At 39.4% G+C, this 23110-nt stretch overlaps 1 long non-coding RNA gene across 1 annotated transcript; it reads left to right on the forward strand.

Moving 5' to 3' along the window:
• Window positions 1-9295: 9295 nt before the first annotated feature.
• Window positions 9296-20515, forward strand: LOC308609508. The gene is made up of 4 exons (XR_014014297.1): window positions 9296-9328; window positions 11311-11474; window positions 15710-15755; window positions 20238-20515. It is a non-coding gene; the product is annotated as an uncharacterized lncRNA (long non-coding RNA).
• Window positions 20516-23110: the final 2595 nt, after the last annotated feature.

Below are 23110 nucleotides of genomic sequence, written 5' to 3' on the forward strand. Positions count from 1 at the left end.
GTGTGTCTGTGTGTGCGTCTGTGTGCATGTGCGCATGTGCACGTGCATGGACCGATTAGCGTTATATGCTACTGGTGTAACCTAAAGGCTAAAACGAAGGAATGACATTAGCCTGTCTTGGACATAGAAGAGAAGAGAGGAAGGAAGACTTATAAACCTCTTTATGAAAGAATGAGCTAAAAAGCAAATCTAATAGCATTTACCAAACTATCAAAGTCCCATATCAAAGTTCTGTTTGCATGGGGCACTGGAAACAGAGGGTAACCGTGGGAATAGAGACTAGGAATTTATCTATGCCAGGGGCAGGTGGTAAGCAGAGGAAACGACCAGCAATTTTCCCCGCCTGTTATACAGTAGAGAAGCTTCTAACAACTTTGAAAGTTTAAAGGTGTAAACTTTAAGATAGAAGATATTTTAGAGAATGTATTGTTTGTTTACGTGCTTGCTTCAGGTATATTATTCCCATTGCCATGCGTGGATTTCCATGACATGGCTTCTTCCTACCTTTTCAGTATCATCTCTTGCCATTCTCTGCCTCAAACTCTTGAGCTTGTGTGTCCTTTCCTGTGCATGCACATACATGTTGTTACTCACCTCTGTGCCTTTGCTCATGCTGTTTCTTCTTCTAGAAATTCCTGCCTTCCTCATTTGGCTAACTACTACTCATCCTTTAAGACTCTGCTTAGGTGTTACCTCCTCCAGATCTTTCCACAATGGTTGCGCCTCTATTACTACAAACTGGGTTTAGATGCCTCTCCTCTGGATTCCTATGCTATTCAATACTCATTTTACATTGTGTGAAATTATTTGCTTACAGTCCTCTAGACTGCAAATTCTCTGAGGGCAGGGAAACTGTCTTAATCATTCCTGTATTTCCAACGCCTAACACAAAACCTAACAGACACAGAGCAGGCACTCAGGAAATGTTTATTAGAAAATTTGACTCAGAAAAGGCCATTTAATAACTTTGTGGTCAAAGAAGGGAAAAGACAACTGGTCTAAAATCCATCCCCAAAAGATCATAAAATACCAGGAGCTCATTTTCTCTTCTTTGGGGGTCTGACTTATTCACTGATGAACAAACTGTGTTTGTGAATTCTTTTATTTATTTGGGACTTGAAAGAAGTGTAGAAATTGAGTGGGAATGTTAGCACAAGTTCGTGTGCCCGAGGCACAGTGAGGCCAAACAAACCGAAACATCAGAGTTTGGAGTAGAGAAAGGTTTATTGCAAGGCCATGCAAGGAGATGGGTGATTCATGCCCCCAAAAGCCCCCGAGCTCCCCGAAGGGTTTCAGCAAAGCATTTTTAAAAGCCAGGTGAGGGAGGGGGGGTCACGGGGTATGTGATCAGCTGATGCACAATTCTCTGACTGGTTGATGGTGAGGTAACAGGACTGTGTCACAAGGGTTAACATTATCAGTCCTTAGGCCTGGGCCCATGTGCTCATGGTCATCAAATAGTTGACATCTTCCATTTGGTGGGGGGTTTTCACATCTGTAAAACAACTCAGGAAATGTGCATTAAATGCTGTTTTCTAGGTATTTCAGAGAGGAGCTAAAGCAGAGGATATGGGGGAAAGACCTGTCCCAGGAAGGCCCTGTAGGGTCCTGCTCGGTTACAGGCATGAGAGAGAGGAAACTACATAAACTCAGTCACAGGGTAGGAATGAGCATAGTATGGGAGAACATGAAATGAATCTGTTTGTTGGGGTTAGAAATAAAGTTGGAGAGAGAAGGTGTGACCATTCACGTGCCTTTAAACGCAGGCCTAAACCATGGTCTGGTAAGCTATAGTAAAGTGATTGTAAACTTGGGAATCACACATAGCACACTCTATTTTTGTTGTTCAAAAACACCTCAAAATTATGACGAATGACCTTCAAGCATCAAGTTGTGCAATGCTGGACTTTAAACTATGGGCTGTCTCCTCCAGGACACACATACCTCAGCCATGAATCTGCTTAGCCTAAAAAAAAAAAAAATCATTGACAGAATTTTAAAGATTTATTTAGTAGTAAGTCATTAGCAACTAAAAATCAGCTCCTAACTATGACTTTGTCCAGGAAAAGAAACATTAAAATAAAAACTGATCCAGTAGTTATATCCCACATTCTTTCCTCTTCTTACTGAGATTAAATTTATGTCACTATCCATGGAAGTCCCTTCGATCTTATTTTTAGTCACTAAGTATAAAAGGGTATCATTATCTAAGGCTTTCTTCTAGCTATTTGGATGTGAAAATTTTGCACAAATCAGAAGGCAGTTGAACAATCTCACAAACCCAGTGCCTTACTGAGTAACCACACTGTCTTCTAGACTTCATCTGGAAGAACCCTATTAAACTTCACCAGCTGAAAGTATAAGAGAAGGAACCCTACTAGTCTACCTACAGGAAAAAGAAATATATTTCTGGTCTTCCCTGGTGGCACAATGGTTGAGAGTCCGCCTGCCAATGCAGGGGACACGGGTTTGTGCCCCGGTCTGGGAAGATCCCACATGCCACGGAGCGGCTGGGCCCGTGAGCCATGGCCGCTGAGCCTGCGCGTCCGGAGCCTGTGCTCCGCAATGGGAGAGGCCACAACAGTGAGAGGCCCGCGTACCGCAAAAAATATATATATATATATATATTTCTGGAAAAATCCTCTCATAGTAAATGTGTGTTTATGAATTATCCCTTTAAAGTTTATAGTTTCAGACAACCACTTTATTCAAAAAAATCTGACACCCATAGTCAAAACATTAATAATTTCTGAAAAAGTTTCATTCAATCCTAGGAAGTAAAACATACTTAGGAAAGGCAATCACATAGATTTCCTTGCTGCCAGCCAAAGAGGTAATGATTCTCTAGCTATGTCAACTAGTGAAAGGACAGAGAAAACGTTTACTAGTTTCCTACAGAATACTAAAGGATAACATGCCAGAGACCCTTGAAAGGAAACAAAGTTGCCTGAGGCATAATTTCATACTGGTGCTTTCTAAACAGGAACAGTGAATCTGTTAAATTTCATGATTTTTTTTTAACATTCGCCATAGCATATCATACAGCTTTTCTTAGTATTATGTGTACAAATCGTAGGTGTACAACTTGATGAGTTTTCACAAATATAACACTCCCATGCACAAAGTTCAAGACACAACAGTGCCAGAAGCCCAGAAGACCCCTCCTTACCTTCCTCCCGTTTAACTGCTATCTTGAATTTTAACGCGGTAAATTAGTTTTGCCAGTTTTTGAACTTTTCATAAGTGGAATATTATGGCATACACACCCTATGCTTGACTTTGTTTGGCTCAACATTATATTTTGGAGACCCAACTGTACCATAACACAGATCTGTAGTTCATCTATTGTAATTCTGTATAGTATTCCAATGTGTGAATATACCACAATTTATTTATCTGTTTTACTGATGACATTTGGTCTGTTTCTGGATTGGGGCTGTTTTGAAGTGTGCAGCTATGAACTTTCCTGCAACATTGTCTTCTGTACGTGTTTCTATTAGGTATAGAGCTAGAGTGAATTTTCTGGATCACAAGGTATACCCTGTTCAGCTTCAGTAGATGTTGCCAAGCAGTTTTCCTAAGTGATTTTCCAATTTACATTCCTACCAGCACTACCCATAGATTTTTTTTAACATGTTTATTGGAGTATAATTGCTTTACAATAGTGTGTTAGTTGCTGCTGTATAACAAAGTGAATCAGCTATATGTATACATATATCCCCATATCTCCTCCCTCTTGCATCTCCCTCCCTCCCACCCTCCCTATCCCACCCCTCTAGGTGGTCACAAAGCAATGAGCCGATCTCCCTGTGCTATGTGGCTGCTTCCCACTAGCTATCGATTTTACATTTTACCCATAGATTTTTAAAGGTCACATGGAATAGAATGGGCTGTGGAAGGAGCAGAAGGAAGATGGAAGGAAGAGGGTGCTTGGTGGGAACAGAGAAGAAATAATTATTTACCGAGTGGAGTACTGTGTTAAGTGATCTATATTTATGATCTCATTTAATTCTCATAGAACCCCTTTGAGGTAGAAACGAGTATAACCCCCATTTTACAAATGAAGAAACAGAGGCTTAAAGAAGTTACACAACTAGTAAATGATAAGTCTGATATTTGAACCCAGACTTTGTGACTCTAAATACTGTGCTCTCGGACCACTTTACTATGAGAACATGAGGACGAGATGTTAGAAAATGCTTTATCTGTGGCATTCCTGCTGCATAGGGCTTGGTATTCCATCAGCATTAATGGCGATATGGAGTAATTAGGCACCAATAGACCCTCCATATCCAGTAGAACAGTACACATAGGTGAAACTCTGCTTAATTTCATCTTCAGTGAGATTGAATAAGCTTATCTGTATTCCCTCCCTGAAGGAGAAGTCACAACTTAGACAACATCTCTGCTTCCTTCCCAGCGGAGTCTCACATTGCCAATTTTCAAGGGTCATCACTGAGAGATTCGGATTCAACTGACTCACAGTGGGGATGATCAGTACTGGGTGTTCAAGGTGAGGGCTGGATTTCAGTAGTGAGAACTTCAAAACAAAGAGAGACACACATTGTTCTCTAAGGGGTAACAAACACATAGGATTTAGAGCCTATGGAACACTTAGGTGCGTCACTAACCATCCCATACAATGCAGATTTTTCTTCAAAATATCATTTACCAAAGCACTTTTTAACATAAGAGATATCTGAATCACACTAGGCAATGGAGCTAATGTGGATTTTTTTAAAAATAAATCAAGAATGTTCTCTCCCAGGACAGAGAAGGTCTTCCTTCAGGACACCAATATTTACTTTTTCTATCACCCTGAAACTTTGATTATGTACCCACTGGAGGTACTCTTTAAATTGTTAGTAACAATGAATAAACCTTTTAATTTGACTTAGTTATCTGATACTATTGTAATGAGGCATTAAAGGAGAGAAATATTTAGTTTTCACACTTGATACACTGGTACTTCTTTTAAAATCATTGCTGTAAAGTATGCATACTGCTAGTTTGCATTTACAATAATAAACTGTATCAGAACTATGTGCTATAGCACTTAAATATCAAGTCCTTTAGAAATCCAGGTGCCTAATCTTTTGCTTTCCCACCTAAGGAAATCATTTATTTCATATGAACCACAGAATAACTAATCTTGTTAACTTCTTAAATAAAAGCAAGCATTAAAAAAATCGTTTCAGTATGAAACTTAACTGAAATCCACCTGCTAGGGTCCTTTAAGAAGATAAAATCAGGGGCTTCCCTGGTGGCGCAGTGGTTGAGAGTCCGCCTGCCGATGCAGGGCACACGGGTTCGGGCCCCAGTCCGGGAGGATCCCACATGCCGCAGAGCGGCTGGGCCCGTGAGCCATGGCCGCTGAGCCTGCACGTCCGGAGCCTGTGCTCTGCAAAGGGAGAGGCCACAGCAGTGAGGGCCCGCGTACCGCAAAAAAAAAAGAAAAAGAGATAAAATCAACTAAAGAACAGTTATGATAACACTATCTATTTTGATGTGCAGGAATTCTCAATCTTTTATTCTAATTAATAAAGGTCAAATTGGGAGTTGACATTACAACATATTCTAAAGAACTGGAAAAAGAAGGGCTATGAACAAAACCAATCATGTGTATATAGTATAGGATTTATTTCTTCTTGCTTGGCTGAAGTTCTTTAATTTAAAAGTGATGTGCAGTAGAATGTCTAATATGTGAATAATATAATGCAATTCTTTCTTCCTTCACCAGGCACAGCGATGTTCTAGCTTCTTTTGCTAAAACTGATATCTGAGGCCTCCTTCATCTTGCACTTTCTTTTATTGCTGAATTTCATGGCAACTGATTTGTTTGTGTTTTATTACTGTCAAACAGTACTGTTACTGACAACAATAATGTTATTGCCTCTAACAACAATAACAATAACCAGAACAACAGCAATAATATCAGCTACTCTTTGAATAGCTGCCATACGCCACACACTTTATGCTATTTTCAATCCTCACAACAACTCTACCAAATAGGTACTATTCTTATCTTTATTTTTACAGATTAATAAACAGGCACAGAGAGATGAAATAACTTGTCCAAGGTCATAGGGCTTGAAAATGTAGGGGCTGATATTCAAACCCAGTTCTGTTAACAAAACCTAAGTAACAAAACCAGTAATCATACTATGAGGCTTCTCCTTCCCACCTCAGCCTTTCTTGATTATTCTATAACTTCTTTTCCTCCTCTCAGCATTCCACTCTTTTGTTGTTTATTTTTATTTCTCCTTCCTTTACACTGTATCATGCCTAACCCAGTCCTTCTTACAAATTGTTTTCCCTTTCTTGGCAGTCTCCCCTCCTTCTATCCCTCCCCTTTCAGTCAGTCTCTCTCTTTTTTTTTTTATTAGTTTCTGCTTTATAACAAAGTGAATCAGTCATACATATACATCCGTTCCCACATCCCTTCCCTCATGCATCTCCCTCCCTCCCACCCTCCCCATCCCACCCCTCCAGGCGGTCACAAAGCACCGAGCTGATCTCCCTGTGCTCTGCGGCTGCTTCCCACTATCTATCTACCTCACGTTTGGTAGTGTATACAGTCTCTCTTTAAAACACAACAAAGGGTAATTAGTATTCATCACCAGCCTGAACAGATAATGCCTTAAACCTGCCAGATATCTCACTTCTCCAAGCTCCAGATCTCTTTTGGGAGAGGAGTGGTTATTCAGTGTATAAGCCAGTTGGATCAGTTCCATGAACTTCCTACAACCAGAGATCAGTTATGTAACCAGTACCAAGACCTCTGCCAATACACATAGGAGGAAAGGCTTGTAAATAAAATGGAGTTCAGCTCCATAATCGGTACTCTTATAGTTATTAACAACTGTGGGGTACAGCAACCAGTCACTGGTGGTCAGGATTTCAGGCTGCCCATGACCCCGTGTTATTGGGATGCTGTTGTTTTCAGGCTTAGGAGTGCTGATACACCTGTCTTGTAATTACATGACACCAGTTAATGCCTCAGTGTGGGTTACAGACTGACTCATTTGTTTAGATCTTTTGTGTCTAGAAATGAAAGAGCTATATGATTAAGACTTACTGGGAAATATTATTGAAAATGCAGGAAAAATTAAAATACCACCTCTTATGTAATACCTTTTCATTGAATCATTTTACAAATTTGAGTTGCTTATTCCAATGAGGTATGCTAAGTGAAATAGGTGCAAAGTGTATTAGTCCTAGTTTTCTAAATTGTTAAGAGAAAATCACTCACGCTGCTGTCTCATAAATTCTTGATGTGCAAAAAAAGACTCTATGGAGCTAGAAAAAATGGCAGCATTCTATGATATAAGTATTAAATCTTATTACCTATTCTGACTAGGATGTCCTTTAGGAAATAGAAAATACTTATATTGATACCCAGTATATTGAACAGTGGTGGGTACACATGTAACTTTTTTCTGATTATTGCCTTTAACCACAGTGTGTTGAATCTGTGTGTCCTGACCCTTAAAAACACCTCAGGAATAAAACTGTCATTATTTGCAGACGACATGATATTTTCTCTAATCATCAGGGAAAGGCAAATTAAAACCACAATGAGATATCACCTCGCACCTGTTAGAATGTCTATTATCAAAAAGACAAGAAACAACAAGTGTTGGCAAAGATGTGGAGAAAAGGGAGCCCTTGTACACTGTTGATGCAACCACCATGGAGAACAATATGGAGGCTCCTCAAGAAATTAAAAATAGAACTACCATATGATCCAGCAATTCTTCTGGGTATTGATCTGAAAAAAATAAAAACATTAACTCGAGAAGATATATGCACCCCTGTATTCATTGCAGCACTATTTACAATAGCCAAGATATGAAAACAACCTAAGTGTCCATCGATGGATGAATGAATAAAGAATATTATATGTGTATATATATATATATATGGAATATTATTCAGCCATATAAAAGAATGAAATCTTGCCATTTGCAATAATATGGATGGACCTTAAAGACATTATGCTAAGTGAAAGAAGTCAAGCAGAGAAAGACAAATACCACATAATATCACTTATATGGGGAATCTAAAACAAAAACAAACAAACACAATAAGCTCATGGATACAGAGAACAAATTGGTGGTTGCCAGAGGCAGGGGTTGAGGATGGTGGGCAAAGTGGGTGGTCAAAAGTTATAAATGTCCAGCTATAAAATGAGTAAGTTATGGGGATGTAATGTACAACATGGTGACTATAGTTAAGAATAGTGTATTGCACATTTGAAAGTGGTTAAGAGTAGATCTTAAAAGTATTCACCACAAGAAAAAGTTGGTAACTATGCCAGGTGACAGGTGTTAGGTAGACCTATTGTGGTGATCATTTTGCAATATATACAAATATTGGATCATTATGTTGCACACCTGAAACTAACATAATGTTATATGTCAATTATATCTCAAAAAATAAATTAAAAAAGAGGAAAACTATAACACTTAGCACATATAACTTTTTACATCTAACTTCTCGTATGATCCTCCCAATAACACTATGAAATAGGTAGCAAATGTATCATTGACCCCATTTTACAAAAGAATCGAAAACACAAAGGAGCATAGGATTCTCCCAAGATACTGTGTTTTCAAAGGACACCTATGTGAGTGGCAGAGCCAGGAATGAACTCTGGTTCCCTGCTTCCCAGACCTGTGCTCTTTGCTGGAGCCCCACTCTAACCCTCACTTTAGGAGCTCTGTCTTATCCTTGCAACTAAACTGACCTTTGGGACCTAAGTAATGAAATCTTCTTGGACAGGGTTGGTCCAAGACAGAGAAGCCTTATTCAGTGTGCCATCCTACTATATTAAAGCAACATTCTGGTAAAGAAAGGACAACTTGGCACATATACTACACTAGGTGCTTTGGGGCAGCTGTGGGTAAGGAGCTTGCAGTCTTTCTCAGGAGGGTGTTAGAGAGTTGAACAAGAAAATGACTAATCAAGTGCTAAATTGTGAGTACAGACTTAAGTGCTTAGATGATTGGACTAGCTGGAGAGAGTGTCACAGGAGACTTAGGATAAGCCTTGACTGACAGGCTTAGGGTTTATGGGAAAAGATAACTAATCAGGCAGGAATGAGCATAAAGCAGCATAATACAGGTCTGACTAAAGCAAACAATTTTGTGTGGCTCAATGTAGTGGGATTACCAGACTGCAAGGTTCATGAAGAGGGGACCTCATCTTGTTCATCGCTGTATCCCTGGTGCCTTGAAGAAGGCTTGGAGCATAGCAGGCTCAATAAATATGTTTTGCTTGCTGAGCCTGAGAATAGAGATGCCTGAATCTGGATTCCACCTTGCAGGTAAGAGGGAGCCTTTGGAGTTATCAGTAATAGAATCACTTGAGCATTTTACAAAGTGCCTCTAGAAGTACTTCAAATTTTAGTTTGTATCCAGGCTTCATCCTACATTCTCATTCTATCTAAAGATATCTCAAAGTAGATAAGGGCAAAACAGCAGTCCCAGTTCATGAAATGAGGCTAAGGAATGACCAAAGTAGTATTCATTTTTATTTCTTTGGCTGTCGTCAGAATCAAATTTATTATAATAGTTGTGTAATTTCTTGTGGCTTGAAAATCTAGATTTAAATTTATTTGCACAGTTGATAAGACTATAAATTGGTATAAATTTTCAGAGGGCAGTTTGGCAACATGTATCAAAAATTTGAAAAATGTTCATACCCTTTGACCTGGTACTTCTTAATGCTAGGAATGTAGTCTAAGGAAACAAAGATATGAACAAAAATTTAGCATAATCGAGAAAAACTAGTAATGCACCAAATAACTAAATATTTTGTGAATGTTTCAGTTAATTTTATATAATTCAACCAAGAAAATTTCTGTTGTAGAATAATTACATACAAAAATGTAAACATGTACTCAAATAGACTGGAAAAAGTCCGGAAGAAATTATGCTAAAATATTAGGGAGGGGGGTTCTCCAGGTGATGAGATAATAATTTATATTGCCAATTATCACATATATTTTTTATAATCAGAGAAAAACTATACTTTCTGTATTTATTTTTTAATCTATCTTCTCATCCTTTCTGCAGAGGCAAAAGAAAAATAAATGAAAGGGGACAGAGAAATGGAAGTGACAATAAATTCAATGTAATTGAGGAACATATCAGTAGGTATTATGAACTATGCCTAGGTACCCTAAGCCCATTGTTGGAGTAATCCTGCAAATTACTCCCTTATCTTAATGTTCTTGCCCCAGTATGACTGTTCATGCAAATAACAACAGAAAAAAGGTAAAAAAAAAAAGAGCTCAATTCAGATGGTTGTCTGCTTTCTAATGTCCCAGGGATGGGAGAGTGGTATATGTAGCTCTAAGCCTGGGAATCTCTTCGAATTCTAGTCTAAACCTCTATTCTTCTGCTTCCTGCCCTTAAAGTTGGTGTAAAATTTAAAACAAAAAATGAAGGAAATGGAATCTAGCAACTTTGACAGTGTTTACTTCCTCCCAACTTTGCAGTAACTGGGAGTATTAAAAAATATGACTACTGGGCCTCCCTGGTGGCGCAGTGGTTGAGAGTCCGCCTGCCGATGCAGGGGATACGGGTTCGTGCCCCGGTCTGGGAGGATCCCATGTGCCGCGGAGCGGCTGGGCCCGTGAGCCATGGCCTCTGGGCCTGCGCGTCTGGAGCCTGTGCTCCGCAACGGGAGAGGCCACAACAGTGAGAGGCCCGCATACCGCAAAAAAAAAAAAAAAAAAAAAAAAAAAAAAATATGACTACTAACCTCAAACAGGCAGTTCCCTGAGCTCACGGGCTCTAGAGCCCAGGCTCAGTAGTTGTGGCACGCGGGCTTAGTTGCTCCGCAGCATGTGGGATACTCCCGGACCAGGGCTCAAACCCGTGTCTCCTGCATTGGCAGGCGGATTCTTAACCACTGTGCCACCAGGAAAGTCCCTGGAAAAATCACTTTTTAATATAACCTTGAAGTCAAATTAGTGGTGGTTTTGTTATCTATCTCTTAGTTACATTTCTCTGTGAATTCCACTTGCATCCCAAATCTCATCAGAATGTAATAAAAATTGCAGGACAAATGTCCATGTGAAAATCTTACTGGCAGCTAATGTGATTTCAGATGACCAAACAAGCCACTAAATAAATATAAAGTGTAATTCCCTAATGTTTCGTGTATTGATTTTAATTAACTTCAGTCAATTCCTGTGAACGTTATAGGAGAGAAGCCTAACATTTCATGAGGGGTATCATGTGGCAGGGAGTGAGTGCGCTTCTCACCTTACATGAATAATCTCTTTTAATCTTCACAAAGCTCTTAGGTGAAGTTCTCACTGTGCTGTTTTACCGATAAGAAAACTGAGGCTTAGAGAGTCTAAGTAACTCTATTCCAACCACTAGAAAATGGCAGAACCACATATGAGGCCCAGGTCTATCTGACACCACAGCTGGAACTCTTTCCACTTCCCCATGTGAAAGGTAAGTTGAAACAGAGATATCACCTCCTATGATCAATAATGTTCACCTTTTTGCTACTTTTTACATTACTTTTACTATGTTTGATTCTATTTCCATCCAAAACCCTTCTACCGTCAACTAGTACTACCCCAGGAATATTCTGAAAATGAATCAATAAGTGATTGCAGAGCCCATTAGAAGGCTAAATACAGCCACCCAATAACACAACACACCTGTATAAAGTATATGACCTTGAAGCTGCTGTAAGAATGACTTTGTCTCCAATTTTAATGTTGTCTATTAGTTTATCTGTAGATGTGCACTTTCTTATTTCACAATATTGGGAGAGAATATGTATCCTCAGATACCTTCATTGTAAGTCTTGCAGACGTCTACAAATGCCACACAGAATTTAATCTGTACGTCAAAGTACAAGTTACTAAATATGAGGTCAGAACTAATCTAATATATGAATCAACTTCTTTCAGAGCATCTCTGTCCCTCCTCTTCCCTTAAAAGGAATGGCTTACATTTCAAGTGTTTGTTTCTTGTTTCTTTGAATAAATTATTAACCACTTGTATGAGAATCCTATAAATGTTTGGGAAACAATCTCTGAGACGATTCTTTTGTCCACAGGAGCCATCCTGAGTACGCTAAAGCTGTTGGAATTTACAAGATAGCGCCTAGTTACAGAACTGGTATTGTCCTAGATAAGCTCATACTAACAAGCCTTGTAAGGCAATTTATGATTATCCCTCCAAGTCAGGGTTTCTCAATCTCAACACTATTGACATTTTGGGCCAGATGGTTCTCTTTTGTTGGGAGGGATTCCTGTGCTCATAGTATGTTCAGCCGCATCCCTGACCTCTACCCAGTAGGTGCCAGAAGCAACACTTCCCCCCACTCCAAGTTGTGATCATCAAAAATGTCTCCAGACACTTTCAAAAGTGCCTGAGGGTTGGGCTTCCCTGGTGGCGCAGTGGTTGAGAGTCCGCCTGCCAATGCAGGGGACACGGGTTCGTGCCCCGGTCCGGGAAGATCCCACATGCCGCGGAGCGGCTGAGCCCGTGAGCCATGGCCGCTGGGCCTGCGCGTCCGGAGCCTGTGCTCCGCAACGGGAGAGGCCACAACAGTGAGAGGCCCGCTTACCGCAAAAAAAAAAAAAAAAAGAAAAAAGTGCCTGAGGGTGGAAGGTAGTAGACAAAGTCTCTCCCAGCTGAGACTGGCTGCTCTCACAACAATGTCCTTAAGTGAGGTACTACTTCTGATTTCCACTCAGAGCTTGAGATTAAGGTAAAGAAAAAAGAAATGGCTATAGAGAGGAAAATGCTTGACTTGGGAAGATGTGGTCAAGAGGGTAGGGTAGGGTCTATCTACAAGGACATAAAATATTAACCTCTTCCCTACTGGATTGTTTTAAAAAAGAATCAAGAGAGTTATATTTGCCCTAATAGATAACACATATATTTGGGAAATATATTGGAATGGTTAAGAATTTAGTCTGTACAGCAGTATGAATCTTTATGGGAATCCCAGCTCTGCCACTTCCTATCTGAATGACCTTGGACAAGTTTCTTAAGCATCCTATGTCTCAGTCCCCTCATTTGTAAAATGGGGACAATAATATAGCACTTTTTTCACTGGATCGTTGTGATGATTCACTAATAGATTGAAATAAAGTGCCTATTAGGGCAAAACAAGGAAAGCACCCCAAAAAGGTAACTCCTTTTAGGTAAGCAACATAAAAAGACTCTTGGAAAGTTGTTTGGGGACTTCCCTGGTGGTACAGTGGCTAAGACTCTGCGCTTCCACTGCAGGGGGCACGGGTTCGATCCCTGCTTGGGGAACTAAGATCCCACATGCCACGGCCAAGAAAAAAAAAAAAAGAAAGTTGTTTGACTAGTTCTTTTTCCACCTTGATATTTTGATTTTGGAAATACAAAAAAAAAAGGTACTATACCTATTTTAGTGAGCTAACCCATAGAAACTTTCCTGAACAATTTCTCTAATAATCTTCCTGCTTAAATGGAATTTTAGCTTTCTTATTTTTAACAAGGAAATTATTTCCTGAATTTTTAATCCACGTATGATTATTAAAGAATAGGCTAGAACAACAGCGGAACCACCAAAACTGCCCAAAGGACCTGCACTTCTTATGCACACATGCACCCGGAACTAGAGAGTCCCAGCCACTCTGGAACCACTACAAGGATTATTCAAAGTTTGTGAAATAAGAGACAGTGCAGCAGAGGCTGGCTGGATTTTGGCCAGTAAAATCATGTTAGACCTGTTTGGTTCATGTGTGATTGAATTGGCTTGTGACAAAACATTTAACTATGAGGCCAAAACTTTGACCTTTTCTGGATGACTATGAAAAATTTACCAATTGAATCAAAAACATCGAAGACCAAGCTCATGTACCTCTCCCTTAAATCACAATAAATTTAATATCTAAGGTCCAACTACAAAGTAGGCAGCTATGCCTTTGAAGAGAAAATGAAGAGGGAAATTGATTTCAATGCACATAGAGATTTAGCAGTCAGAAGTTCTGTTATAAATATCTATATCTTTCAACTCCCCCTTAGCTACCAAGTTTAAGATCCCTAAGAGCCATGAAAATAATGTGAAAAATGTTCTGTTCTTGTCAGCCTCCCTAAATCTCCTTTAAGTTTCAGAGTCAATATTAACTCAGCCAACTACCTCAGTGCTTCAAGAAAGAGAACTGTTTACCAGCAGAGAGAGATCTACACTGAGACTTTGACAATGGCCTCTTGCACAGACCTTGAAACCTAAACGCTTCTGCTGACTGGTGTCATGATTGTAACTAAGGAGAACCTGAGATATTTCTCTAGCATTTGCCTCTCTTGTCAGCCTGATTCAAATCTGTTCAACTTCAAGACATAGTACAGACATAGTATAGACATAGTATAGAAACTCAGGGTCTGGACCATACTTTCCCAATGTCCCTGTGTTTCTTTCTACATTACTCCTACCCCTGATAAATAAAAGTGCAAAGCAGAAAATCAAAATCATCAATAATCCCATCCACCAAAATGTAACATTTGGTACATAAATAATTTGAAACTTTTTCTATGGAGATAACATATTTTTTAGAAAAGCAAACAAAATCACTTGATAAATTCTTTTAACGACTGTTTTTCCTTATCTATTATATATATATCATTTTGAAGAGCAACATACTTACAGACAAATGAACAAATTGTAAGTATACAGTTACCTGATTTTTCACAAAGTGAACATTCCCCATGTAATCATCACCAGGGAAAGAAACAAAATATTACTGGTTTCCCAGTGCTTTGTGCCTCCTCCCAGCCACACTACCCATGCCAAAGGTAAAACACTATCCTGACCTCTTCCACCGTTCACTACTTTTATGTTTCTGAACTCTTTATAAATGGAATTATAGACTATGCACTTGTTTTTGTATCTAGCTTCCTTCATGTTTTATTATAAGATTCATCCAAGTGGTTGCATGTGGCAATAATCACTCACCCTTATTATTGTATAGAAGTCGATTGTGTGAGTGTACAACATTATTTATTCATTCCATACTTGATGAACATTTGGAATGTTTCCAATTCTTGGTTATTATGAATAGTGCTACTTCAGAGTATTCTTGTACATACCTTTGGTGCATTTTATGTTCACATTTCTCTAAACATAATTAAAAGTGCAATTGCTGGGTCATAGGCTATGTTAGCCGTTTTCCAAAGTTGTGTAAGTTTACACTCCCACCAGCAGTTCATGGGCATCCTAGTTGCTTTACATCCTTACCAAAACTTGTTATTATCTGTCTTTTCCATTTTAGCTGTGCAAATGGATGCCTATTTGTGTCTCAACCTGTTTTCAATTTGCAATTCTCTGATGATTGATGATGCTGAGTAGCTTTTCATAAATTTATTGGATATCCCATTTTGTGAAGCCTGGTCAAGTATTTTACCCTTTTGTCTATTGAGTTGTCTGCCATTGTTGATATGTAGAATCTTTAGATATTCTGGTTACACCAATTTTGTTGGTTATATGTGTTATAAACATCTCCCAATCTGTAGCTTGTTTTTTCATTCTCTTAATGATGCTTTCGATTAACACAAGTTCTTAATTTAGTGTCCAATTTTACAGCATCATCTTTTGTTAATAGCATTTTTGTGTCCTGTTTAAGAAATCTTTGCCTAAAGTCAGTAAGATATTGTCCTGTTTTTGCTAGAAACTTTATTGTTTTATCTTTCTCATTTAGATTGGCAGTCCATCTGGAATTGATTTGTATATGGCGATATATGGAGGTGAGATTTCCTTTTTTTCTATATCTAACCAAATAGGCTATGAATCTAACACAATTTATTGAGAAGGTCATCTTTCCCTGATGCACTGCAGTACCACTTTTGTCATACATGGAGTAACCATATATGTGCAAATGGGTTTCTGAACTCTCTATTCTGCTCCATTGCTCTATTTATGTAATTTTGTGCCAACATCATGCTTTCTTAACGCTTGTAACTTTATAATGTCTTACTATCTGGCAGTACATGTCCTCCATCTTTATTCTCTTTGTCTTGATTATTCTTGGTCCTTTCCATTTCCATAAAAACTTTAGAATAAGCATTTCAATTCCCACAAAACACCTGCTGCAGTTTTAATTGAGCCTGCTACAGAATTTATAGATCAATTTGGAAAAACAGATATCTTTACAATAGTGAGTCTTCGAAACTATGTGCCTGGTATATACCTCCATTTATTTAGGTCTTTTTAATATCTTTCAGTGAATCTTTGTAGTTTACTGTGCATTGATCTGACATAGATTTCATTTGATTTCTCCTAGATATTTGCTATTTTTATGGTATTTTAAATGCTATATTTTAAATGTTCATTTTCTATGATTGTTTCTGGCATATAAATACAGTTGTATATTTGATCTTGTAGTCAATGACCTTAATAATTCACTTATTAATTGCAATAGCTTTTTAATAGAGTCTTTTGGATTTTCTACATACACAATTTCATCTGTGAATAATGACAGCTTTATTTCTTTCTTTCCAATACTTACACCATTTTTTCCCTATCTTGTTGCATTGGCTAAGACCTCTGGTACAATGATAGATGTGCATCCGTATCTCATCCCCAATCTTGGTGTGTACTAGGGGGAGAGCCTTTCAATATTTTATTGTTAAACATGTTTCCTGTAGGCTTTTGATATATACTCCTTATCAGACTAAACAATTTCTCCTCTCTTCCTAGTTTTCTATGTTTTATTTTTTAATCTTGAATGGATTTTATCAAACATCTAGTGAGATAAAATATGAATTTCTCCTTGATTCTGTTACAGCAAATTACATCCATTGATTTGAAAATGTTAAACCACTCTTGCATTTCTGAAATAAAAATCTATTGGGGATATATTATCTTTTTAAATATAACGCTGCATTTTATTGGATAATATGTTAGGATTTTCCATTATACAAAATTTTATGGGGCTTCCCTGGTGGCGCAGTGGTTAAGAATCCACCTGCCAATGCAGGGGACACAGGTTTGAGCCCTGGTCCAGGAAGATCCCACATGCCACGGAGCAACTAAGCCTGTGCACCACCACTACTGAGCCTGCGCTCTAGAGCCCGCGAGCCACAATTACTGAGCCTGCGTGCCTAGAGCCTGTGCACCACAACAAAGAGTAGCCCCCGCTTGCCACAACTAGTGTGCAGCAACTAAGACCTAATGCAGCCAAAAATAAATAAATAAAATAATTTTTTTAAAAAAAGAATATACCTTGCTAAAAAAAATTTTTTTGTGTGTGTTGTGAGTATATGACCATGTCAATAAATATGGGTCTATTTTATCAATTTGAATGACTGAATTTGTTCTCATATTGATGTACCATAATGCAGATTGTTTTCAAATTTTGCCATCATAAACAGCATTGTGCTGAACACCCTTGTCCGTACATATGTTACTTGTACCTGTTTTCCAGAGGACTAAGTAGCACTGCCTTCTTGGTGTCATTTGAACTCAGCAGTAGCTTTGTAAGTATCAATCGCCAAGAGTCAGAACCCAGATTTCCTGGTTGCTTTCTACAGGTTTCCTGGGTAGCAAAAGCTCCCTAATGGAATCTTGAGCTTGCTGCTATTGGCCCTGCTAAAGATTGATATCTATCCAAAGGACCAAAGACCTGGGAAGTGAAAAATCAAAACACCTTAGTGTTAAAATGGAAGACCGGGCTTCCCCGGTGGCGCAGTGGTTGAGAGTCCGCCTGCCGATGCAGGGGACACGGGTTCGTGCCCCGGTCCAGGAAGATACCACATGCCGCGGAGCGGCTGGGCCCGTGAGCCATGGCTGCTGAGCCTGCGCGTCCGGAGCCTGTGCTTCGCAACGGGAGAGGCCACAACAATGAGAGGCCCACATACCGCAAAAAAATAAAAAATAAAAAAAAATAAGGAAGACCACCTGGGAAAATACTTTATGACACAATTGAATACGGTCTCAGGAAAACTCAAATAAGTAATGGCAAGAGCAAGGCAAATGACATCAGAAACACTGGATTCACATACCAATTACCAGCTATGTAATCTTAGGCAAATTAGTGCTTGCTGTAACCAGGAGTTTCTTCACCAATAAAATAGAAATATATTAATATTCGAGGATTGTTAAGAGGATAAAATGAGAAGCACATACTACAGCATTTTTTTTACAGAGTAGGCATTCAATAAATGTCAGTTCCCTTAGTTTCTCTTTAGTTAAGAGCCTGTTTTAAAAAATAAAAGAAATACTCTAGAAAAGATTTGCTAGTTTTTCTTCGAAAAGGCTCAGAAAAAAAATGTCTTTTCCTACACCAGGATCTTCCCTTAAACTTTAATACGTGTAAACAAATAGAACACTTCCTATTCTTTTTTTTAATAAATTTATTTGTTTTATTTATTTATTTTTGGCTGCGTTGGGTCTTCATTGCTGCGTGCAGGCTTTCTCTAGTTGTGGTGAGTCAGGGCTACTCTTCATTGCAGCATACAGGCTTCTCGTTGCGGTGGCTTCTCTTGTTGTGGAGCATGGGCTCTAAGTGAGGGGTTTCAGTAGTTGTGGCATGTGGGCTCAGTAGTTGTGGCTTGCGGGCTCTAGGGTGCAGGCTCAGTAGTTGTGGCACGCAGGCTTAGTTGTTCCGTGGCATGTGGGATCTTCCCCGACCAGGGATCAAACCCATGTCCGCTGCACTGGCAGGCGGATTCCTAACCACTGCACCACCAGGGAAGTCCCAACACTTCCTAGTCTTGAAAACTGCCTGGTGAAAAAAAAAAGGATCTACATTATTAATGACATCATTTATTTTGTATGGTCATCAAGATGTCCATTTAAATATCTTTTCTATGTGACTTAACTTGTCTTGCAAGGCTAAAAAGCCAGGGTGAAGTCCTAGTTCAGAAATGACTAATTAGGATCAGATTAGGTACTTCTTAGTTATGAAATAATTGAGTCATGTTCTCAGTCTACACCTTTTGATCTGAGAGTGGTGACATAAAATTAGCAGAAAGCACTTGGGGTATGATGCATTGGTTAACTATTTAAACTCACTGACACTTATGCCAGAGATACCTGATCCTTACTGGCCACCATAAGTCTGTAAGGCAATGTCCAGACTCTTCGCACTTCCACTCCTGTTCCTACTTTTATCCTCTGGAGCTCCTACAGGAGTTACTGTAAACCTTATTTATGTGACAGTCTTTCAACTATTTAAAGTCAGTGCTTGGGTGGGGGAGATAAATTAGGAGTGTTAGATTAGCAGATAGAAACTACTATATGCAAAATACATAGGCAACAAGGACTTACTATATAGCACAGGAAACTATATTCAATATCTTGTAATAACTTATAATGGAAAAGAATCCAAAAAAGAATATATATCTGAATCACTTTGCTGTATACCTGAAACTAACACAATATAGTAAATCAACTATACTTCAATTTAAAAAAGCCCTGAGGAAACCTGAATAAAGTATTTAGTTAATAATAATGTAGGGCTTCCCTGGTGGTGCAGTGGTTGAGAGTCCGCCTGCCGATGCAGGGGACACGGGTTCGTGCCCCGGTCTGAGAAGATCCCACATGCCGCGGAGTGGCTGGGCCCGTGAGCCATGGCCGATGAGCCATGGCCGCTGAGCCTGCGCACCCGGAGCCTGTGCTCTGCAACGGGCGAGGCCACAACAGTGAGAGGCCCGCGTACCACAAAAACAAACAAACAAACAAATAATAATAATGTAAAAAAAATAAAGTCAATGCTCATTTCACAGTGCACTTTTCAATAAGGATTATTATATAAATCCAGTTTACAAAAGAACAATAAACTTATAAAAGCACAAGTAGAATCCATTTTCAAGAAATAATTCATGATATCTGGTCCTACAGGATGGGTCATTCCCATATTTGTCAAACAACCCAAATCAATATTCCTGTAAAATAAGTAGTCAGTCTTTTAAAATCATGATAAAGATGAATGCTTGCTAATATCTTTTTGTATAGTACCAACACTTGAATATCTGTACAATTTTTAAATTTCTTAATAAATGCTGATTTGTCAAAATGTTGAACTGACGATTTCAGGAAAGGAAAGGAGAGGTTATAAGTGTCCTTCTCCCTTTTTAAGTTATTTTTGCTACAGAGTAAAGAGTAGTCCAGGCTGTAGGAAAACTGCTGAAGTACCACTGATGCTGGGAATTACTCTTCTCCAAGCCAAAAGTGTTAGAGCTCAAAGCGACCTTTAAAATCACTAGTACAACCCCCTTATTTTACAGATGAGGAAGCCTAGCCACGGAGAAAGGAAATGGATTTAAGGTCATTCAACCAGTCAGAAGTGAGACTGACTTCCCAATCTGAATTTAATGCTGTTTCCACCATTCTTTGCTACTTTCTGTTGAAGGCAGAAGAGCTGTTGTGAGATCCATAAGAATCTGAAGGTTTTATATCTCAGTAAAGAAACACAATAGCCAGACTTGGCTTGTATGGTCTGGCTTTTGGTGACAAGTATACGATGGACATGCTTCCTGAGAAACCTAACTAAGGAGATCATCCTATCTACCATACTCAGCAGCCAAGTAGCTTGGACTTCAAGATTCTTGGGTTAAGAACTGTAGGGAAGGACAGAGTTTGTGAACTTCCAGATCATCATTCAAGGCTGACTACAGTGTTAACTCACGCATGCTTCCCTTGCAAGGCTGCCTGGGGTATGAAAAGCCACTTTCCCAGAGAATTGATTTACAATTGTATTGGTTATTCTCCTTCTGCACCATCTTCCCAGCTCCCTTAAACTCCCTTCTCTGCCCCATGGGATTGCACCAGCTCCTGCCTGGTGCTCCTCAAGCCCCTCTGCAGATCCCAGCTCTCCCTGGACTGAGGGTGAGAGCTTCCCACTGCTGTTAGCCACTGGGTACCTTATCATCGCTTCTTGGTTCCCTTAACCCTGCCTACACCTCTGTAAATAGACCTTTCATTAAATTTTATTCAGAATCCAAGTTGAGTATATGTCCCATTTCCTGCTGGAATCCTAGCTGATAGACAAAACTCTGTACATCTTTCCCATATAATACCTCAAACTGTAATGAGGTTTTGGGTTGCATCCCTTAGGAAGATAAAAACAGGTACACTGTGACCCATACAGAGAGTTGGCCTCTCAAGATTCCTTCTTTAGAAATCACTAGCTATCCCTATTTGCATATCCTTACCTCCAGTATACTGCTGTTGGCAGAAAATAAACATCAAATATCAGCTTTATATAAATAGATTAAAAAAATCTGTAAACAACTGAGAGCACCAGTTCCGCACATTGCAACAACAGGCTTCCATTTTAATAAGGCTTGACTACAATGCAACCATTTAAATATCTCATCAAAACTCATTAAAGTAGAATGCATCTGTGTAGCTACTTCCATCAAGAACCATTTTTAGGCAGTAGCTGGCAAAATCGTTTTTTATGAAAACTGTCCATTGTATTCCCAGAAGGTGCTCCTGCATCTCTAGGAACTTTGCTGTATCTCCCCCATGCTTTAGTGTCATGGAGAGATAGGGAGAGGCCTCAGTATGAACCCAAAGTTAACCAAGACCAAGGAGTGAATAATTTGCTTCTTCTGGACATTAGGGACTTAATAGAGCTATTTTGCCACAAGAGCTAAAGCAACAACTACACACACGTACAGACACACACACCCACCAAGTTCCATTAGGGATCCTCTACACCCTCCCTGTCTACTTTGAAGGTTTTTTTAGTGACATGTCTCAGCAAAAGCCCTTGTCACACAATCATGGAATTTCTGACTTGGGTATTATATATTGTGGAGACTAGCTCTCTAATCAGTTCATAGATACTACCGCCAAATCACTCCTGACCCCCTCAACACCTTGTAATTACTCCAAATCTTCTACGTGGGCTTTCTTCCAAACCATTGTAACCGTTTCTTAACCCATAAAGTCCCTTTCCTGAGTTTAAAAAGTAAACAAACAAACAAACAAACAAAACCCCTTCACTTCGGGGTCAGACTGAACTAATGCTACAGATACATTTCTGAGTGTATTCAAATCCCAGGGAATTAATACCTTCATTCATTCAACAAATATTTATTCAGTACTTTATATATAAGACACTGTTCTAGGCATTGAAGACACAGTACAGTTAATAAGATAGACAACAATCCTTGCCCTCATGGGGCTTATATTCTAGGCAGGGGAAGATAGGCATAAAACAAAATGAATAAGCTATATCAGTCATTAGAATGTGATGAGTGCTGGAGATATAAATAGAGCAGGGGAGAGGCAGAGGGAAAGCCAAGAGGGGATAAAATTTTAAAAGACAGAATGAGCCAGGCAGATATCACAGTGCTCTAAACACAGAGAACAGTAAGTGCAAAGATTCTAAAGCAAAACTATTCCTGGGGAATTCAAAGAACAGCACAGAGGCCAGTGTGGCTGGGCAAAATGAGCAAGGAAGGGACTAGAGGAGATGCAATTACAGAAGTAGGGAAGTTGGAAGATGTATGTAAGGCATTGTAGACCATTATAAAGACTTTGACTTTTACTCTAAGTGAGATGAGGAGCTTCTAGAGGGTTGTGAGAAGTGACATGGTCTGCTTTAATGTTTTAAAAAGATCACTCAGGGGGGCTTCCCTGGTGGCGCAGTGGTTGAGAGTCTGCCTGCCGATGCAGGGGACATGGGTTCGTGCCCCGGTCCGGGAAGATCCCACATGCCGCGGAGAGGCTAGGCCCGTGAGCCTGCACGTCCGGAGCCTGTGCTCCGCAACGGGAGAGGCCACAACAGTGAGAGGCCCACGTACCGCAAAAAAAAAAAAAAAAAAAAAAAAAAAAAAATCACTCGGGAAGCTTTGTGGAGAACAGACTACATTGTACTAGGCAAGTTAAAAGACTATTATAATAATTCAACCGAGAGATGGTGGACCAGGGAGGTAGCAGTAGAAGCAGTGAGAAGTAGCCAGATTCTGGATGTATTTTAAGGGATGAGTCAACATGATTTCAAATGGAATGGATATGAAATGTGAGTGAAAGAAATGGCTCAAAGCTTAATGACTAGAAAAATGGAGCTGCTATTAATTGAGATGGGAGAAACTGTGGGAGGAGCAAGGGTAGCTGAGGTGGGAATGGAAGATCAGGAATTCAGTTT

Source organism: Mesoplodon bidens (assembly GCF_964165515.1).
Source record: "Mesoplodon bidens genome assembly, chromosome: X".
NCBI lineage: Eukaryota > Metazoa > Chordata > Mammalia > Artiodactyla > Ziphiidae > Mesoplodon > Mesoplodon bidens.